This window comes from Lagenorhynchus albirostris, chromosome 6 (genome assembly GCF_949774975.1).
Source record: "Lagenorhynchus albirostris chromosome 6, mLagAlb1.1, whole genome shotgun sequence".
Taxonomy (NCBI): Eukaryota; Metazoa; Chordata; class Mammalia; order Artiodactyla; family Delphinidae; genus Lagenorhynchus; species Lagenorhynchus albirostris.
Genome location: NC_083100.1, coordinates 103,238,705 through 103,258,873, shown reverse-complemented (window position 1 = coordinate 103,258,873; position 20,169 = coordinate 103,238,705). Strand labels below are relative to the sequence as shown.

The following is a 20,169-nucleotide window of genomic DNA, read 5'->3' as shown; positions in this document are numbered from 1 at the left end:
AAAAGTATGAAATTAGAATACTCCCTAACACCATACACAAAAATAAGCTCAAAATGGATTAAAGACCTAAATGTATGGCCAGAAACTATCAAACTCTTAGAGGAAAACATAGGCAGAACACTCTATGACATAAGTCACAGCAAGATCCTTTTTGACCCACCTCCTAGAGAAATGGAAATAAAAATAAATGGGACCTAATGAAACGTCAAAGCTTTTGCACAGCAAAGGAAACCATAAACAAGACCAAAAGACAGCCCTCAAAATGGGAGAAAATATTTGCAAATGAAGCAACTGACAAAGGATTAATTTCCAAAATTTACAAGCAGCTCATGCAGCTCAATAACAAAAAAACAAACAACCCAATGCAAAAATGGGCAGAAGACCTAAATAGACATTTCTCCAAAGAAGATATACAGGTTGCCAACAAGCACATGAAAGAATGCTCAACATCATTAATCACTAGAGAAATGCAAATCAAAACTACAATGAGATATCACCTCACACCAGTCAGAATGGCCATCATCAAAAAATCTAGAAACAATAAATGCTGTAGAGGGTGTGGAGAAAAGGGAACACTCTTGCATTGTTGGTGGGAATGTAAATTGATACAGCCACTATGGAGAATAGTATGGAGGTTCCTAAAAAAACTAAAAATAGGGGCTTTCATGGTGGCGCAGTGGTTGAGAGTCCACCTGCCAATGCAGGGGACGCGGGTTCGTGCCCCGGTCCAGGAGGATCCCACGTGCCGCGGGGCGGCTGGCCCGTGAGCCGTGGCCACTGAGCCTGCATGTCCGGAGCCTGTGCTCCGCAGCGGGAGAGGCCACAACAGTGAGAGGCCAGCATACCACAAAAAAAAAACATAAATTAAAAAAAAAAAAACTACAAATAGAACTACCATACGACCCAGCAATCCCACTACTGGGCATATACCCTGAGAAAACCATAATTCAAAAAGAGTCATGTATCAAAATGTTCATTGCAGCTCTATTTACAATAGCCAGGACATGGAAGAAACCTAAGTGTCAATCAACAGATGAATGGATAAAGATGTGGCACATACATACAAGTGAACATTACTCAGCCATAAAAAGAAACGAAATTGAGTTATCTGTAGTGAGGTTGATGGACCTAGAGTCTGTCATACAGAGTCAAGTAAGTTAGAAAGAGAAAAACAAATATCGTATGCTAACACATATATATGGAATCTAAGAAGAAAAAAAAAAGGTCATGAAGAATCTAGGGGTAAGACAGGAATAAAGACAGAGACCTACTAGAGCATGGACTTGAGGATATGGGGAGGGGGAAGCGTAAGCTGTGACAAAGTGAGAGAGTGGCATGGACATATATACACTACCAAACATAAAATAGCTAGCTAGTGGGAAGGAGCCGCATAGCACAGGGAGATCAGCTAGGTAGTTTGTGACCACCTAGAGGGGTGGGATAGGGAGGGTGGGAGGGAGGGAGATGCAAGAGGGAAGAGATATGGGAACATATGTATATGTATAACTGATTCACTTTGTTATATAGCAGAAACCAACATACCATTGTAAAACAATTATACTCCAATAAAGATGTTAAAAAAAAATCATGGAAAAAAACCCAAAAGCTTCTAGAGGACGAGTCAAAATAATATTGTTGTCAACATAGGGTAGGCAAAGATTTTTAGAACACAGAAAGCACTAATTGTGAAAAACAATACAATTTCATCAATATTAAAATGCCTCTGCTTATCAAAAGACAACATTATTCCAAATGAAAAGGCAAACCAATAATGGAAAAAATCTGTAACACATATTTTGACAAGAGACTTTTGTTAAAAATATATAATACAACTCAAAAGGAAAACTAGTTACTTCTCTCGAATAGACAAAAGAATTTAATAGCCATAAATGAACAATGGTAGATGAAAAGTGCTCAACATCTTTTATCGTCAAGGAAATGAAGATTAAATCACAATTAGTCTTTAACCTCTTTGGTTAAATTTATTCCTAGGTATAATATTTTATTCTTTTTGATGTGATTTTAGACAGGATTGTTTTCTTGCTTTTTCTTTCTGACAGTTAATTGTGTATAGAAAAGCAACAGATTTCTGTATATTAATTTTATATCCTGCAACTTTACTGAATTCATTTATATGTTATAATAGTTTGTTAGTGGAGACTTTAGGGTTTTCTACATGTAGTATCATGTCATCTGCAAATAGTGACAATTTACTTCTTCCTTTGGTAAATCACTGTACACTACCAGTGGGAATGTAAACTGGTGCAGCCACTATGGAAAACAGTATGGAGGTCCCTCAAAAAACTAAAAATAGAAGTACCATATGATCCAGCCATCCCATTCCTGGGCATGTATCCAAAGAAAATGAAAATAATTTAAAAAGTTACATGCACCTCAATGTTTACAGCAGCATTATTTACAATAACCAAGATGTGGAAGCAATCTCAGGGTCCACTGATGGATGAATGGATGAAGAAGATGTGGTGTGTGTGTATATATATATATATATATATATATATATATATACACACACACACACACACACACACACACACACAATGGACTATTACTCAGCCATACAAAATAATGAAATTCTGCCACTTGCAACAATGTGGATGAACCTAGAGAGTATTATGCTAACTGAAGTAAATCAGACAAAGAAAAATTCTGCATGTCACTTATATGTGGAATCTAAAAAGAAACAAACAAGTGTAATAACAAAACAGAAACAGATATAGAGAACAAACTAGTGATTACTAGTGGGGAGAGGTGATGAGGGAAGGGCAAGATAGGGTATGGGATTAAGAGATACAAACTGCTATGTATAAAATAAATAAGCAACAAGGATATATTATACAACACAGGGAAATACAGCCATTATTTTACTTTATTTGATTTATTTTTTAACTAATTATTTTATTTTTTGGCTGTGTCAGATCTTAGTTGTGGCATGTGGCCTCTCCGTTGCAGCATGAGGGCTCCTCTCTAGTTGCAGCACGCGGGTTTCTCTCTAGTTGTGGTGTGCGGGTTTTTCTCTAGTTGTAGTGTGCGGGCTCCAGAGCGCTGGGTTCTGTAGTTGACAGCACGTGGGCTCTCTAGTTGAGGCGCCTGGGCTTAGTTGCCCCACAGCATGTGGGATCTTAGTTCCCTGACAAGGCATCGAACCCACGTCCCCTGCCTTGGAAGGCGGATTCTTTACCACTGGGCCACCAGGGAAGTCCCAGAGCCATTATTTTCTAGTAACTTTAAATGGAGTATAATCCATAAAATATTGATTCACTATGTTGTACACCTGACACTAATGTAATATTGTAAATCAACTATACTTCAATAAAAAAATAAAGATGCCGTCACATATCCATTACAAGGGCTAAAATGTAAAAGACTAACAGTTCTAAATATTGGCAAGGATGTCAATCGACCAAAATTCTCATATATCACTGGGTGGAAGTGTAAAATAGAGCAGTTACTTTGGAAAACACAATGGCCATTTCTCATAAAGTTAAACATACATTTATCATAAGGTCCAACAATTCCACTCCTATGTATTTATTCAAGAAAAATAAAAGCATATGCCCATAATAATGACTTGCACATGAATGTTCATAGTAGCTTAATTCATAATAGCTAAAAACTAGAAACCACCCAAAAGTTTACAACAGGAGGATAAAGTATGTGTATTCACACACTGAACTACTACTCAGCAATGTAATGAACTATTAATACGTACAAAGACATAAATGCATCTCAAAAACATACTCTGAATTTAGATGTGAAAGAGTATGTACTTCAGATTCATTCATATAAAGTCCATAACCAGCAAAACGAATCTGACCATTTCAATGCGGATTCCCTATTAAAATCTCAGCTGGCCTTTTTTTTTTTTTTTTTACAGAAAGTTAACAAATTGACCCTAAAATTCATATCAAAATGCAGAAGTCCTAGAATAGTCAAAGCAATCTTGAAAAAGAAGAATGAGGTTGGAAGATACACAATTCCCAATTTCAAAACTTACTGCACAGTAGCTCTTGCGTTACTTGATTACTCCAGTAATCCAGACAGCATTGTACTGGTAGAAGGACAACCATATAGATCAATGGAATAGAACTGAAAGTCCATGCTAATGGATATAGGGTTTCTTTTGGGGATGACACCTGAAACTAACACAACATGGTAAATCAACTATACTTACTCCAATAAAACTTTTTTAAAAAGTCAGGCAGGGATGATGTTTGCACAACTCTTCGAACCTACTAAAAACACTGAATTGTCCACTGTAAAAGGGTGAATGTTATGGTATGTGAATTATATGTCAATAAAGCTGTTATTAAAAACATCAAAAAGAAAAAAGAACCAAAAGACCAAAACGAACCTACACATTCATGTCAAATGATTTTCAACAAGGGTGCAAAACAATTCAATGGGGGAAAGAATAATCTTTTCAACAAATGGTGATATGACAACTGGATAGCCACGTGCAAAAGAATTAAGTTGGACCCCGTTCTCAAACAACACATACCAACAAAAAACCCTCAAAATGGATCACAGCCCTAAATATAAGAGCTAGAACTAGCTCTTAGAAGAAAATCTTCATGGCCTTGGGTTAGGCAAAACCTTCTTAGACACGACACCAAAAGTGACAAAAGAAAAAAACAGAGTTCTTCAAAATCAAAACCTTTTGTGTTTTAAAGGGCACTGTCCACGAAGAAAGTGAAAGAACCTAACAGAATGGGAGAAAGCATTTGCAAATCATGTATCTAATAATGGACTGACAGGTCCACAAGAAGAATTGTACAAGGATTTCACAGCTGCCTTATTTGTAATAGACCAAATTAAAACAATCCATATATCTGTCAAAAGGAAACTGGATAAACAAATTGTGATATATTTATACAATGAAACACCATTCGACTATTAAAAAAAACCCAGAACACAAGGAAAACCTACTGAAACACACAATATATGAAGAATCTCAAAAACATTATGCTGAAGGAAAGAAGCCAGACACAAAAGAATATATACTGTATGACAGCATATATATAAAATTCAGGAACATGCAACTAATACACAAAATATCTGAGGTGTACCAATGGTTGTTTCTGCAAGAGTCGGGGTGGGGGACGACTGAGAAGGGTGAAGAAGGAATTTTCTGTGATAATAAAAATATCCTATATTTTCAGTATTCCTATGTGGAGTGCTGGTTTCACAGGGGAATACATCTTTGTAAACTCATCAAATTGGACAATTATGATATGTGTTTCACTGTATGTAAATTTCACTTCCAATTTTTTTTTTCTTTTTGCAGTACGCGGGCCTCTCACCGTTGTGGCCTCTCCCGTTGCGGAGCACAGGCTCCAGACGCGCAGGCTCAGCGGCCATGGCTCACGGGCCCAGCCGCTCCGCGGCATGTGGGATCTTCCCGGACCGGGGCACGAACCCGTGTCCCCTGCATCGGCAGGCGGACTCTCAACCACTGCGCCACCAGGGAAGCCCCACTTCAAATTTTTTAAGTACAAAAAGGGGAAGGGCCTTGCTTCATGGTGTCCTACACCTCCCTGTCCCCTTTTCTTTTCTTTTTAAAAACAATTTATTTTATTTTTATTTATTTTGGGATGCATTGGGTCTTTGTTGCTATGCACGAGTTTTCTCTAGTTGCGGCGAGTGGGGGCTACTCTTCATTGCGGTGCACAGGCCTCTCATTGTGGTGGCTTCTCTTGTTGCGGAGCATGGGCTTCAGTAGTTGTGGCACGCGGGCTCTAGAGTGCAGGCTCAGTAGTTGTGACGCACGGGCTTAGCTGCTCCGCAGCATGTGGGATCTTCCAGGACCAGGGCTCAAACCCATGTCCCCTGCATTGGCAGGAGGATTCACTGCGCCACCAGGGAAGGCCCCTGTCCCCTTTTCAACACAAAACACAGAGGCAAAGAAGGCCATTCCAGCCACGTGAAGGACTATGGAACTCTTTGTGCCTAAGTAATTAAGCAGTCTCCTAAAACTCCCACCTTATTTGAAACTGGAACAAATTCTGAATAGTTCCCAAGTTTCCTGGTAGAATAGTGTCTCTCATCTCTAGTATCTGACTTGCAATAAAAGGAAGGTGTAGATTTTAACCTAAATCTTCTGTGGACTAGACCTGAGGTTAGCAAGAGGTGAACTTGTGATTAAGAATACTCTCTTCAGGAACACTATTTCTACTTGAAAGAATCCTAGGAAAATCTTAGAGGCTCTAGACTGATCCAACTTTTAAAACAGCTATGTTTTTAGCTACAATTCTGGCAATTCCTAGAATTTTATGCCTTTCTATCATGTCTGTTGCAATAAAAAAAAGGGTGCTTAATTTACTATCTCAGTTTATGTAACTTTTCTCAACAGAAGTAAAGGCTTTTTAGCTATCTATTCTCCATTTTTCCCTTCACAGTTTATGGCCCTGGTGTCATGTGGAGACATGACTTAACTATGCCCTGATCATAAAAACAACTTATATTTTCTAATAGTTTCCTCTGAGAAATCTAATATTTTCTTCTAATTTCTCCTATCTTCTCTTCTGATGGTATTACAGATTTGATTTATTTTTGTAACTTTTTAACTTTACTGAGGAATAACTGATATCTACTTAAACTGTACAGTGTGATGATTTGATACATATATTTACATTTGATACATTATACAAGATCAAGATAATGAACACATCCGTCATCTCACAGTTAACTTTATTTTTTTACTGAAGTATAGTTGCTGTACGATATTATATAAGTTACAGGTGTACAATATAGTGACTCACATTGTTAAAGGTTATATACCTTATTTGTAGTTACTATAAAATGTTGGTTATATTCCCTGTGTTGTACAACATATCCTTGTAGCTTATTTTATACTTAATAGTTTATATCTCTTACACCCTTAACCCTATATTTATTTTTTAATTTCAAAATTTTCATTTACATTTACTTAATATTGTTAATAATAAAATATTTTTAAAATTCAGAAAATATTTCAGAAATACAAGATGTCACTTAACTTTATCCAAATTTTTTAAACATTTTATGATATTTGCTTCATTAAAAAATTAAATGAGTGGAAATAATTTAAGAACTTCCCCCTCCGTGGAAGTATTCATTATGCTCAACTCAGTGTGTGCTGTTCCTATGCATATTAGATTTCTTCTACTTGTATATCAATAATCAATGCAGTGTTTTTGAGATTTGTCCATGTTGGTACATGCAGATATAGTTCATTTTAATTGCTTCATATTATTTTACCATTTGAAGAAGTCAGTTGCCTCATCTAATCTCCTCCTGCGGGACTTTGAGACGGTTTTGACTTTTTCATCATCAGAAACAGTGCTAAAGTGCATATCTTTACATGAGTCTCTTTGCATATATGTTAGTTTCTCTAGGTTCAAAGCACTGAAGTAGAATTCCTAGATCGCAGGCTGTGTTGCACATTCTTCTTTCTAGGTAACACGAAATGGGCTTCCTAAACGTTTACGTCAGTTACACCACTACCAACTATACAGAAGAGTTCCAGTTTCCACATATGCTTGCCTACGGGCATTTTCGGACTTCTAAAATTGTTTCAAAATAGATAGGCAGGAGATGTTATCCCAGTGATGTTTTTCATCTATATTCTGCATTTTTCTGAACAAGAAAAATTTAAATGTTTATGGTCATGGTACTTTCCTATTGGTTTGCCTTGTAAATCTCTTATACCAGCCAGGAGCTCACTCTTTCACTTTGCTAATGATCTCTTTTTCTTTTCTTTTTTTTTGAACAAAGTTTTTAATTCCTAACGTACTAAGATTTATCAATCTTTCTCTTTATTCCTTGTACATTTTATCTTCCTTCCTTTATTTTTTTCCCTTTATTTTTTAAAATAAAATCCTTCCCTATTTCAATATTATAAGGAGATTTCCTTATATTTACTTCTAAAAATCTTAAAACGTTGCCTTCAGTTTTTGATTCGTTCAAAATTTACTTCTGTGCATTGTATCTGGTAGCAATGAAATTGTATAATTTACTCTAAAAATTGTCACAGTGGCCTTTTTCAATTGTCCATTCTTTCCTCACTGAATTGTACTTCTACTTCCATTATAGATTCCTATTTCCATGTGGCCTACTCAAGGCTCTGCATTCTGTTCTCCCGGTTTATTTGGATATCTCTGCCCAACACTACACAGATTCAATTGCTTTAGCTTTACGATAAATCTTCATGTGTGATAGGATACAACACCTCCTGTTATCTTTTCCTTAAAATCATATCATCTATACTTAAACCTACATTTTTGGGACTTCCCTGGTGACACAGTGGTTAAGAATCTGCCTGCCATTGCAGAGGACATGGGTTCAAGCCCTGATCTGGGAAGATCCCACATGCCACGGAGCAACTAAGCCCGTGCGCCACAACTACTGAACCTGCGCTCTAGAGTCCATGAGCCACAACTACTGAGCCTGCGCACCACAACTACTGAAGCCCCCGCGCCTAGAGCCCATGCTCCGCAACAAGAGAAGCCACCGCAATGAGAAGCCCGCGCACCGCAACGAGGAGTAGCCCCCGCTCGCTGCAAGTAGAGAAAGCCCGCGCACAGCAACAAAGACCCAACACAGCCCAAAATAAATAAATTTAAAAAATAAATTTATTAAAAAAACCCCTACATTTTAAATATTAATATTAGATTAGCTTTTTGTATTCTGTGAAAACCCCTTTGGGATTCTGATTAGAATTACATGGAATATATAAATCACTTTGGGGTAAGTGGATACCTTTATGGTACTGAGTCTTCCCTTCCAAGAATATATGGCCCATCTCTCCACTAATTTCTCTCTCCTCTTTTATACTCTTTAACAATTGCTCCATCAATATCTTACATATTCCTTTTTAGATTTATTCTTAGATGCCTTTAAAAAAAACTATTTTAGGGCTTCCCTGGTGGCGCAGTGGTTGAGAGTCCACCTGTCAATGCAGGGGACACAGGTTCGTGCCCTGGTCCGGGAAGATCCCACATGCCACGGAGCGGCTGGGCCCGTGAGCCATGGCCGCTGAGCCTGTGCGTCCAGAACCTGTGCTCCGCAGCATGAGAGGCCACAACAGTGAGAGGCCCGTGTACCGCAAAAAAAAAAAAAAAAAAAAAAAAACCTATTTTAAGTACTGTCTCTTAAAACTACCCTAAGACTTGATGATGTATATGTAGGATTTCTATTAACTTTTGTATATTCATCTTATACCCAGCAATCTTCTAAAAGTTTGTCTAAAGTTTCTATTTAGACAATCATCATTTGCAAATAATACAAACTGCTTTTTCCCCAATCCTTACATCACTTACTTATCGTATGCTAGTTAGGACCAGAAGTATAAAAATAAACAGCAGCAGTGACAGGCAGCATCTTGGTCTGGTTATGGATTTTAAAAGGAACGCTTCTACCATTTCACCATTAAGCACAATTTTTACTAAAGATTTTCCATGGACACCTTTTATCAATTTAAGAAAACATCCTTTTGTTCTTGGCTGACTACATTTTTTTTTAAATTATTGTGAATTGGTATTGAATTTTATCAAATGTTTTACTCTGTATCTGTTGAGTTTTTGTTCTGTGTTTATAACTGCTGTCAATTATTTTAATCGAGTTTCTTTTTTTTTTAATATTTATTTGGCTGTGCCGGGTCTTAGTTGCAGCACACGGGATCTTCGTTGCTGTGTGTGTGATCTTTAGCTGTGGCACATGGGATCTTAGTTGTGGCATGTGGCATTTAGTTCCCTGACCAGGGATTGAACCTGGGCCCCCTGCATTGGGAGCATGGAGTCTTAACCATTGGACCACCAGGGAAGCCCCCTCGATTTTCTAATGTCAAGCAATCATTGCATTCCTGGAATAAATCCCACTTTAAATAAGCCTCATAAAAGTGAGTTGGCACCTAGCACCCAGATCTTGGTTTCAAATACCCTCATCCATTAAATAAAACCAGTGTTCCTTAATGGCTGATTCTGAGACTGCAGGAGGGAAATATACAAGATGAGCCTGAAGTATCTTGTAAAACTAGAAAGTAAGAAAGTGCTAAGAAGAAAGAGAAAAGAAAAGAAAGAAAAAAAGAAAAGAAAACAGGCAAGGCAAGGCAAGGAAAACAAACAAAAACAATGACGACAGTGTGTGAGAGGGACAAGATTGCCAACCATAAGGGCTCCTAATGGCCAAAGCTGAACAAATAGAGCAACAAAATTACGTGGTTTATGTTGGTTTATAACCCGAAGTATAAAAGTAAATATCAATGCATTCATAGTAATATAAATGATTGAATAAATAAACAGGAAAGAACAAACAAATCTCCCATGTGGAAGAATTCAAAATAATTTACACAGATACTGCACGCTCAGGAGGAAGAGCACGACTGCACACTCCTTAAGCATGGGCCATGCAGAGCGACTTCCTTCCAAAGAGGACGGTATGGAAGGGGGTGGTGGGAGAGACACTTCACAGTGGAAACCTGACAAATACGACCTCAGCCACGTGGTCAAGGTTCACCTAAATAAGGATGAGTTATAGTGATAATACGCAACCTTGATACGATGTGATAAAAATGGCACTTTAACTTGTGGTCTCCCTCCCCCACATCTACCCCAGTCTAATCATGAGAAAAACAGCAGACAAATCTCACTGAGACAGATGTCCCAAAATAGCTAACCAGGGCTCCTCAAAACGGTCAAGGTCAGCAAAAACAAGGGAAGTCTCAGGATCTGCCACAATCAAGAAGAGCGTAAGGAGACAAGATGAGAAAATGTAATGGTTATCCTGGATAGGATCCTGACACAGAGCAAGGACATGAGGTGAAACGATGGGAATGGGAACAATGAATGGACTTTAGTTAATAATAATGTATCGATATTGGTTCCTTAGTTGTGACAAATGCACCATACAACAATAAGACGTTAATAATTGGGAAACTGGGTATGAGGCATACAGGAAATCTCTCTACTGTCTGTGCAATTGTTTGGTAAATGCATAACTTTTCTCCAATGAAAAGTTTAGCTTTTATTTTTTAAACAGTGAGTTGGGGATACTTCTTTCATCTTCTTTCAGCACCAATTTGTATAAAATATTATCTCCTTCACTACAGGTTTGGTTGAACTCCTCTGTAAAATCATCAGAGCCTGGCAGCTTTCCGGGGGAGGAGGGGGTTAAGAAACTTTTTATCGTGAAACATTTTAAACATTTGTAAAAGTAGAAAAATGTATAATAAACAGTCAACTTCAACAATTATCAAATATCGCCAATTTTGATTTACCTACACGTCCAGCTATTCTCCTCTTTCAGTATTATTTGAAGTAAACCCAGACATCACAGTACTTCACTGGCAAATATTTCTCTGCATATCTCTAAACAGTAAGAACTCTTTTGAAACACACGACCATAATATCAAGTTTATATCTATATATTGACAATAATTCTTTATGTCAAATACCCAGTTAGTGGTCACAAGTCTAATTGTCTTCTAATTTTTATGCATATGTGGATGAATTAGTGTTGCTGAAAACTGCACTATTTTTTCATTTTGTACTTCATTGGCTTCTGTTTTTTATTTCATTATTTCTTTCCTTTTCTCTATTTATGTTTATTATTCTTTATTGCTGCTTGAGTTAAATGACTGATTAATTTAAAATATTTTCTTCCTATTACATACATTTAAAGGTGTATATCTCACCATACGTTTTGATTTAATTACACTACCTAAGTTTGTGTAAACGGAGTGTTTTCATTTTCATTCAGCTTAAATATTTTTAATTTCTCTTATAATTTATTTGCTTAAAAGTGAATAAAATATATATATCAGAATCATTTTGCTGTAACCTAAAACTAACATAATACTGTAAATAAACTCTACTTCAAAAAAATTTTTAAGCCAATAACAAAATATTTTATTAAAAATTTCAAAGTTATTCTGTTTTGAGGGATTATTATTGATTTCTGGTATTACTGACTGTGAACAGAGATCATGAAAAGTATGACATTGATGTATTTGTGCAATAAGTATTTTACAGTATAAATTTTATGAAAGCAATGACTTCATTTTATTCTCTCTTGGATAAGCTGAACAGATAAATGAACAAAACAATATGCAGGGCCTATTTCCAAAATTTAGCACATATACAGAAACATGTTCTGAAGTTTGGCATCTACCGTTCTAAACTCTTAGAAAGACATGTCTACTTGGCTTTTTAACTTATGAAGTTGGCTGTTGTGAACAAGAGAAAAACACCCCTGGTTCTATTTCCAGAGATGTATTATGGATATATTTCAGCTAATGATAAACACTGTGAATGGTGTGTTGTCCAAGATGCTTCTCTTCTTTGGATGATACTTTAAACTCAACTGCCATGACCGCTGCTAACATCAATATGTTAACACAAGGAGACACGTCCAAGCTTCCCATGAGACTATAACCAAGTTTTCCCAAAATCGGTTGATTTACATACACTAATAACAAATGATCAGAAAGAGAAATTAAGAAAACAATCCAATTACATCAAAAATAATAAAATACCTAAGAACGAGTTTAACCAAATGTAACTCTAAGACAATGATGACAGAAATTGAAGAAAAAACAAATAAATGGAAAGACATTCTGTGCTCATGGCTTGGAAGAGTTAATATTGTTAAAATATACATACTACCCAAAGCAATCTACACATTCAATGCAATTTCCATCAAAATCCAAATGGTATTTTTCATAGAAACAGAACAAGCAATCCTAAAATATGTATGAAACCACAAAAAAAAATGTGAATAGCCAAAGCAATCTTGAGAAAGAAGAACAAAGCTGGACACATCATGCTTCCTGATTTCAAACCGTATTACAAAACTATAGTAATCAAAAAAGTATGGTGTTGGCATAAAAATAGACACATAGATCAATGGAACAGAATAGAGAGCTTAGAAATATAGCCACACATATATGGTCACTTAATCTATGACAAAGGAGGCAAGAATATACAATGAGGAAAAAACAGTCTCTTTAATAAATGGTGTTGGGAAAACTGGACAGTCATAAGCAAAAGAATGAAATTGGACCACTATCTTACACTATACACAAAAATTAACTCAAAATGGATTAAAGACTTGAACATAAGACCTGAAACCATAAAACTCACAGAAGAAAACACAGGCAGTAAGCTGCTTGAGATCAATCTTGGTGGTGATTTTTTGGATTTGACACCAAAAGCAAAGGCAACAAAAGGAAAAATAAATAAAGGGGACTACATCAAACTAAACAGCTTCTGCACAGCAAAGGAAACCATCAACAAAATTAAAAGGTAACCTACTAAATAGGGGGAAATATTTGCAATCATATATATGTTAAGGAGTTAACATGCAAAATATGTAAAGAACTCATATAAGTCATCAGCAAAACAAACAAACAATTCAATTCAGAAATAGGCAGAAAATCGGAATACAGGCATAGCTTGTTTTTTTGTGCTTACTTTACTGTGTTTCATATTTGTGTTTTTTACAAATTGAAGGTCTGTGGCAATCCTGTGTTGTCAGATTACGGTTAACATATTTTAGCAGTAATGTACTTTTTAAATTAAGGTATGTATTTTTTAAAATACATAATGCTATTGCACACTTAACAGACTACAGTGCAGTGTAAACATAACTTTTATACGCACTGGGAAACCAAACAATTCATGTGACTCACTTTATTGTGATATTCGCTTTTTTGCAATGGTCTGGAACCAAACCTACGATATCTCCAAGGGACATCTGTAGACCTTTTCCCAAAGAAGACATATAGATGGGCAACGGGTACATGAAAAGGTACTTAATGTAACTAATCACTCAGTAAGTGCAAATCAAAATCACAATATGATATCATCTCATACCTGTTGGAATGACTATTAACAAAAAGACAAGAAGTAAGTGTTGGCTAGGATGTGGAGAAAAGGGAACCCTTGTGTACTATCGATGGGAATGTAAATTGGTAAAGACTCTATGGAAAACGATATGGAGGTTTCTTAAAAAATTAAAAACAGAACTACCATATGATCCAGCAATTCCACTTCTGGGTATTTATCCAAAGGAAATAAAATCACTATCTTGAAAAGATATATGTACCTCCATGTTTGTTTCCACATTATTTACAATAGGTAAGACATGGAAATAATCTAAGTGTCCATTGATGGATGAATGGATAAAGGAAATCTAGTATACAGTATATACAATGGAATATTATTCAGCCATAAAAAAGAAGGAAATGCTGCCATTTGCAACAATGGATGGACTTTGAGGGCATTATGCTAAGTGAGGCTGAGAAAGACAAATACCACGTGATCTCACTTAGATGTGGAATCTTAAAAAAAAAAGAGACAAATTCATAGATACAAAGACAGAGGCAGGGAGAGGGGAGGGGTGGACAAAGTGGGTAAAGGGGGTCAAACGGTACAAATTTCTAGTTATAAAATAAGTCCTGAGGATGTAATATATTGCATGGTGACTATAGTTAATAATACTGTATTTTATATTTGAAAGTTGCTAAGAGAGTAGTAGATCTTAAAATTTCTCATCACAAGAAAAACAGTTTGTAAGTGTGTGGCGAAGGATATTAGCTAGACCTACTGTGATGATCATTTCGCAAAACACAGGTAGCCCCCACTTTTTAAAAGTTTGCTTTGCACGACTTCACTTTTATGAAAGACCTACATCTGTACTTTTTTTCACTAACCAAAAGAAATCCAAAGCATATGTTTACTATTACAAAAAAAGGTAATTGTGTCTCGCTTTACACCATCTCAGCTTACCAAAGGTTTCATAGGAATGCTCTCTTTTCAGATAGCAGGGGAAACCTGTATACATATATTGAACCATTATGTTGTATACCTCAAATTAATATAATGATATATGTCAATTTTATCTCAAAAAAAAAAGAAACACAAAAATAGGTTATAGGTTAGTTCACCCTGTAATCCTAACCCTCCTCCTTTGACTACTAGCAGTTAGAAAATCAGTTGTATCACCCACTGTGCTGCTGTGAAACAAAACTAAACACCTGTCCCCAAGAAATCTAGCAGTAGGAATTGACATGTTTAGGTACTACAGCTTCAGGCCCCCTTACTTCTGGGTTTCCAAACTCTGAATCTCCCTTCTCGGCTGCCCTCTTGTCTACCAGAAGCCAGACAATACAGCTGTGCAGCAATGCCAAGAGGAAGGGCACACTGGGCAGAATCCTGAAAACTCACCAAGGCAATATCACCTGGGTTGCTTGCAATGTCCCTATTTCTACATGCGTCTCTTAAGTTAAAAGAAATTATCTCTTCTTGTTTAAATAACCGTTATTTAACACTGTGACTTTTGCTTTCTACAAATGACTAAGAGGGAAAATAAACTCACAGGCTGCACAGGGTAGGGGACCAACAAGTTAAAAATAAGACTAGGACTAAAGCTCTCAAACACTATGCAGATACTTGAAGAAGAGAACCCTGCAGTTAAACAGAGACCCACTAGAAACTGTGGGTCCACAGGCACGAAGTTTCTTTAATGTGTTTTTGTATCAGTGAATCCAGCTAACTCCAGTTATCACCACAGCTGGCTGTTCATACTGCGGCACTGAATGAATAAGATCTGGTGAGGGATTCTGCTGACCTAAGTTTGCCCCATCCTCCAGCAAGGAAGTCACAGAGGGTCCAAGGATTCTGATCTCCCTACTTCCTCCAGCTCTTCTCTGCTTTTTCTCAAATTCCTGATACAACTGTCAAATATCCTAATCTTTGACAGTTATTCCTTGGATGTTCTTGTGCAAAAAAGACAAGAGGATATGGTTTTGAATTTAGCTGATGGTACAGGATGGTAACACCCAGCCAGTGTCTGAATATCCAGCTGTAGGAAAAAAGGGAATCCTGCAACAGGTTAAATGGGGATACTATGCTTCCTCAGTGTCTTGAGATGAGTAATCAAAAATGGATATTTTTCTCTTCCCCAAACAGAATGGGATGAAAAGGAACCATACAGTGTTGTTAACTTTGCATAACTAAACCAAACATTTAAAAAATTATGTTTGGTAGAATATTAGTGTTCTTGAGATACTAATAAAAAACAAAGACAAACTCACAGTGGTAGAAGTGACATTCTTTAAAAAAATTTTAATATAAATGTAAAAAAAATAAACATATTAAGCCATTTTTCATGTCATTTTGAAATAGTCTCTGAGGTACTCCTGTGTCATAAATACATATAAAAATACTTTTTTTAAAAAGTCAAATACATATTTTTAACTCATGAACCCTGATTGCTATTCAATAAATAAAATTATCTTTTTAAGTTTGGATAAAAAAGAATAATCAGAAAGAATTCAGCCTATAAAATATTAAATAGACAAATTTCTAGTAATTAAAACAATTTAGGCTATCGTAAGAATAGACTAAATAAGGTTAATAGAAAAGAATAAGCCATCCAGTAATTGAGGCGTATCGACAGGGATTGAATTTGGAAGATGGTAAATGCGACAGTAAAGGTTAGATACTAGTTAATTTCCCAACACCATTTATTGAACAGTTAATTCGGGCAAACACTCATTTTGATCCCTACCTCACACCAATGTAATTCCACCTAGAATATGCAAAGATTTACATATAGAAAAATAAAAACTATATGCATTCTAGAAGATACTGGGAATGAATATACTCTTGGGGTAGAAGGGGCCTTTTTTACTTATAACAAAGTTTAAGATGACATCAAAGTCTTATGGACAGAAAAGATCTTGCAGTAAATTGAATCAGTGAGGGAGAACACAAGCTGAAATACAATCTCCCAGAATAAAGAGAAACATGATCTTATAGCAGTTTGTGAAAAATACTGAAAGGTAAGTATGAAAACAATGGTAATAGTTATTTCGTGGAAGAACAAAGAAACAAACAGGAAACGTATAATATACTCAAAGATAGCTTTCCCAAATAAAGACCTGAGTTAACAGAACAAAAGCACAGACAGAACTGTTAAAAACCCATAAAGGAATGAGTCCAAGGTCATATGGAGCTGTACTTTGAATCCAGACTTGCCTCATTCCCAAATCCATATTCTTTCTTATTTCCACATGTGTCAATCAGCCAGCAAAAAGAAATCTTTCTACATGCAGTGCAGTACCCTGAACTGAACCCTAAATCAGAAAGGGGACATTATTGCAAAAACTGGTGAAATTCCAAAAAAAAATCTAGAACTTAGTTAACAGTTATGTGCCAATGTTAATTTCTCAGTTTCTATAATTACACCATGGTTACGTCAGTATTAACACTAGAAAACTGGTTAAAGAGTATGCAGGTGTGTGACTTCATGGAAGTCTAAAATTGTTCCAAAATAAACAGTGTGTTAAAAGAAGAAATCTCTCAAAAATGATGCCTTGGGTACTAACTTAAAAACTTATAAGTAGAAAGATTTATTGCATAGTCAAATTTTTAAAAGGCCATCTTTTGCATTAAAGACTTTGATTATAACAGGTTCACTGATGATGGTTAAAATAATTATCTGCTTCAATTATATAGCATTTTGAAAATACTTATATAACTTTTTCCATACATACCATTTTTCCTGTCATGTGGATAAAACATAGCATACTGTGAATATTATTCTTTAGAAGCATAAGGTGATCTGGTTGCGATGAACTGCTTTCCATTTCTGCTAGAAACGTGACAAAAGTTCTGGGCTCATAACAGCAAGAATTAAATTTAGAGGCTTAATAGAACTGCCTGATTTTAGGAGCTGTCAGATACTGAAAGAATCAAGCCTTCAGAAATAAATGAATCCTAGGAGCAGAAAAGACGAAGCATATAATTAAGTTGAAAATTCGGGATGGGGGACGACTAGGTAAGGAAAGAGGGGAAAAAAATACCAAGAAAGAGGGAGAAAAAAGCAAAATATAGGACATGAATAAAAATCAGGGCTTAGGTGTCTCTAAAGAATTGAGATGTGATCAATTACGGAATTGGGGGAAACAGTCGTATGAACAGTAGTAAATCAGATGGCATCAGGGCACTCACTAAAAGCCTTCCAGTGGATCCTGTTACTCAGAGCATGAGCCAGAGATCTCTGGGGACCTTGATGACATACTCCTCTGCCCCGTCACTTCTCTGAATTATCTTCTACTGTTCAGCCTCTCCCTCATGCCCTCCAGCCATCCTGTTTCTCCCTGCTGTTCCTCAGGCAATGCAGGCCTTTGAACTTGCTCACCTCCGGGCCAGGAATGCTAACACCCGCTGGAACTATCATCCTGGTTCATTCCCTCTCCTCCTCAACGTCCCTCTAATACTAACTCTTCAGTGATTTACTACTGAGAACACTCATACTGATCCCCTAGCATCCCACTTTTCCCTATCCTGATCTTATTTTCTCATAGCTGCCTCCACCATCTGACGGTAATTCCATCAAACATCTGTCTCCCTAACGAGTAGAATGTAAGCTCTCAGATGTTTGCCTGTTTTTTCCACTGATGCTTCCCCAGTGCCTAGAATAGTGCTGGGTAGGGTTAGGGTTAGGTGCTCCATAACTTACTTGTTAAATCGGTCAATACATAAACGTGATTTTGCATTAACATTATTTAAAGATGAGTAACAAAACACTGGTAGCTCTTCCAAAGTTGGTTTTTGAGCAACCAGAGTCACTTTTTTGTTTGCCTGTGTTTTCTGGGTATTTTCTACACTGAACAATAACTTCTATAACGTTTTAAAAGGGGGTTTCGTTTTATGAAAAACTCGACAGTTATCTGTCTGAGATGATTTCAACTCAGGCTCATTCAATGTCAGAATCAGAAAGATACATTCTTTAGGGGCCTGTTCTTGTGAACTTAAATAACATTTAGTTATTACCAGAAATATCTTCCCATTATCAAAACTTTACATGAACAAACGCTCATTCACAGGACTGCAAATCATACAATCCCAACTTCCTCATCTTAAGGATGAAGAAACAGACCTAGAAAAGCTGTCACTTCTTCACCTTCACTTTGAACATAGTTGATGAAGTGTTGAACAGGAGCTAGCTAGCCTGAACAAAGATGGAAACATTACAGAATGGCCTAGCTCAGAAACATTTTGCAATGCAGTAAAAGTCCAGATTGAACATTTTCAGTTCACCGTTTAACTAAACCTTCATTTTCTTCAACTTATTCCCATGTCATTGCTCAAAGATGCTTGCGAGCAGCTTCATCGTATTCTTGGAACAGTCAAGATTCTCTTTGCCTTAAGATCACTAGCAGAGCAAACAACATGATCACCAAGTATTTTAGCAAGCTCAAGGGCCACAGAACCTTCCAGAATCCACTCAACAGTCAACCTCTTGTTCCAGCCCTCTGCCTTCCCTCTTGAGAGAAGTTCAAGGCCAGCTTATTTTACAAATTTCTTACACTTTTCAGCAGATGAATTGTCAATTAACTCTCATGAAATCAAATGCAAGCAGCTTTCAGGGTCTGAAAATGTGTGGCTTCTCTTTTCAAAAAAGCATTAGCTGAAAAGTTGCATGTGTGCCATTGTTTTGTTATACATTTGGAAAAAATCTGATGTCATATTTTTTTTTCAGAGATAGCAGCAGCAGTTAACCCACACAAGTCCATTCCCCAGGTCCCCCGACAGCCATCTCCGATACCAGAGGGGCACACAGGCAGATACTTTGGCAAAGAAAGTCTACAAAATGACGTTGCTACAGGCCAGAACAACCATATTGATTTTTAGTACAATTCAAAACACAAGGAAACATCAGTTTCCTAAATGGTACACACTGAAATGGACAGGGAGACTACACCACAAAGAGCGGAGAGAAGGAAGACGATAAAAGACAATTACGTTAGCAAACAGCTGAGTGCCCTTTTCGGCTGTTTATTTTTCAGGTTCGAAGAACTGAGAGGCTTGAATTAAGTTGCACTGTCCTTGTCTGAAAAATCTGAGCGCGCTCCTTTACGGACATTGTGCTCACAGCTGGAAGCCTGGGCATCCAGTGGACCTTCAGGAAATAAAGCCGTACAACCCTCTGAACATTTGAACATCCTCCTTAAAGCTCAAAGAGTTCTTTTTCCCAATTAAGATTTCCCGCTCTCTCAGCAAATGGCAGATCTGTTTAAACTGCACTCTAAACATATTATTTACCAATACAGCATTCAGTTTGCTACGAGCAAATATTTTCCTTTGAAATCCTTAACAAGACAAA

At 36.7% G+C, this 20,169-nt stretch overlaps 1 protein-coding gene and 1 non-coding gene across 2 annotated transcripts in view; both read right to left on the bottom strand.

Moving 5' to 3' along the window:
* Positions 1–20,169, bottom strand: part of NCKAP5 (NCK associated protein 5) — a 1,037,966-nt gene that overhangs the window by 546,602 nt on the left and 471,195 nt on the right. The window lies entirely within an intron of this gene.
* Positions 9,747–9,819, bottom strand: TRNAW-CCA (transfer RNA tryptophan (anticodon CCA)). The gene has a single exon. It is a non-coding gene; the product is annotated as a tRNA-Trp (tRNA).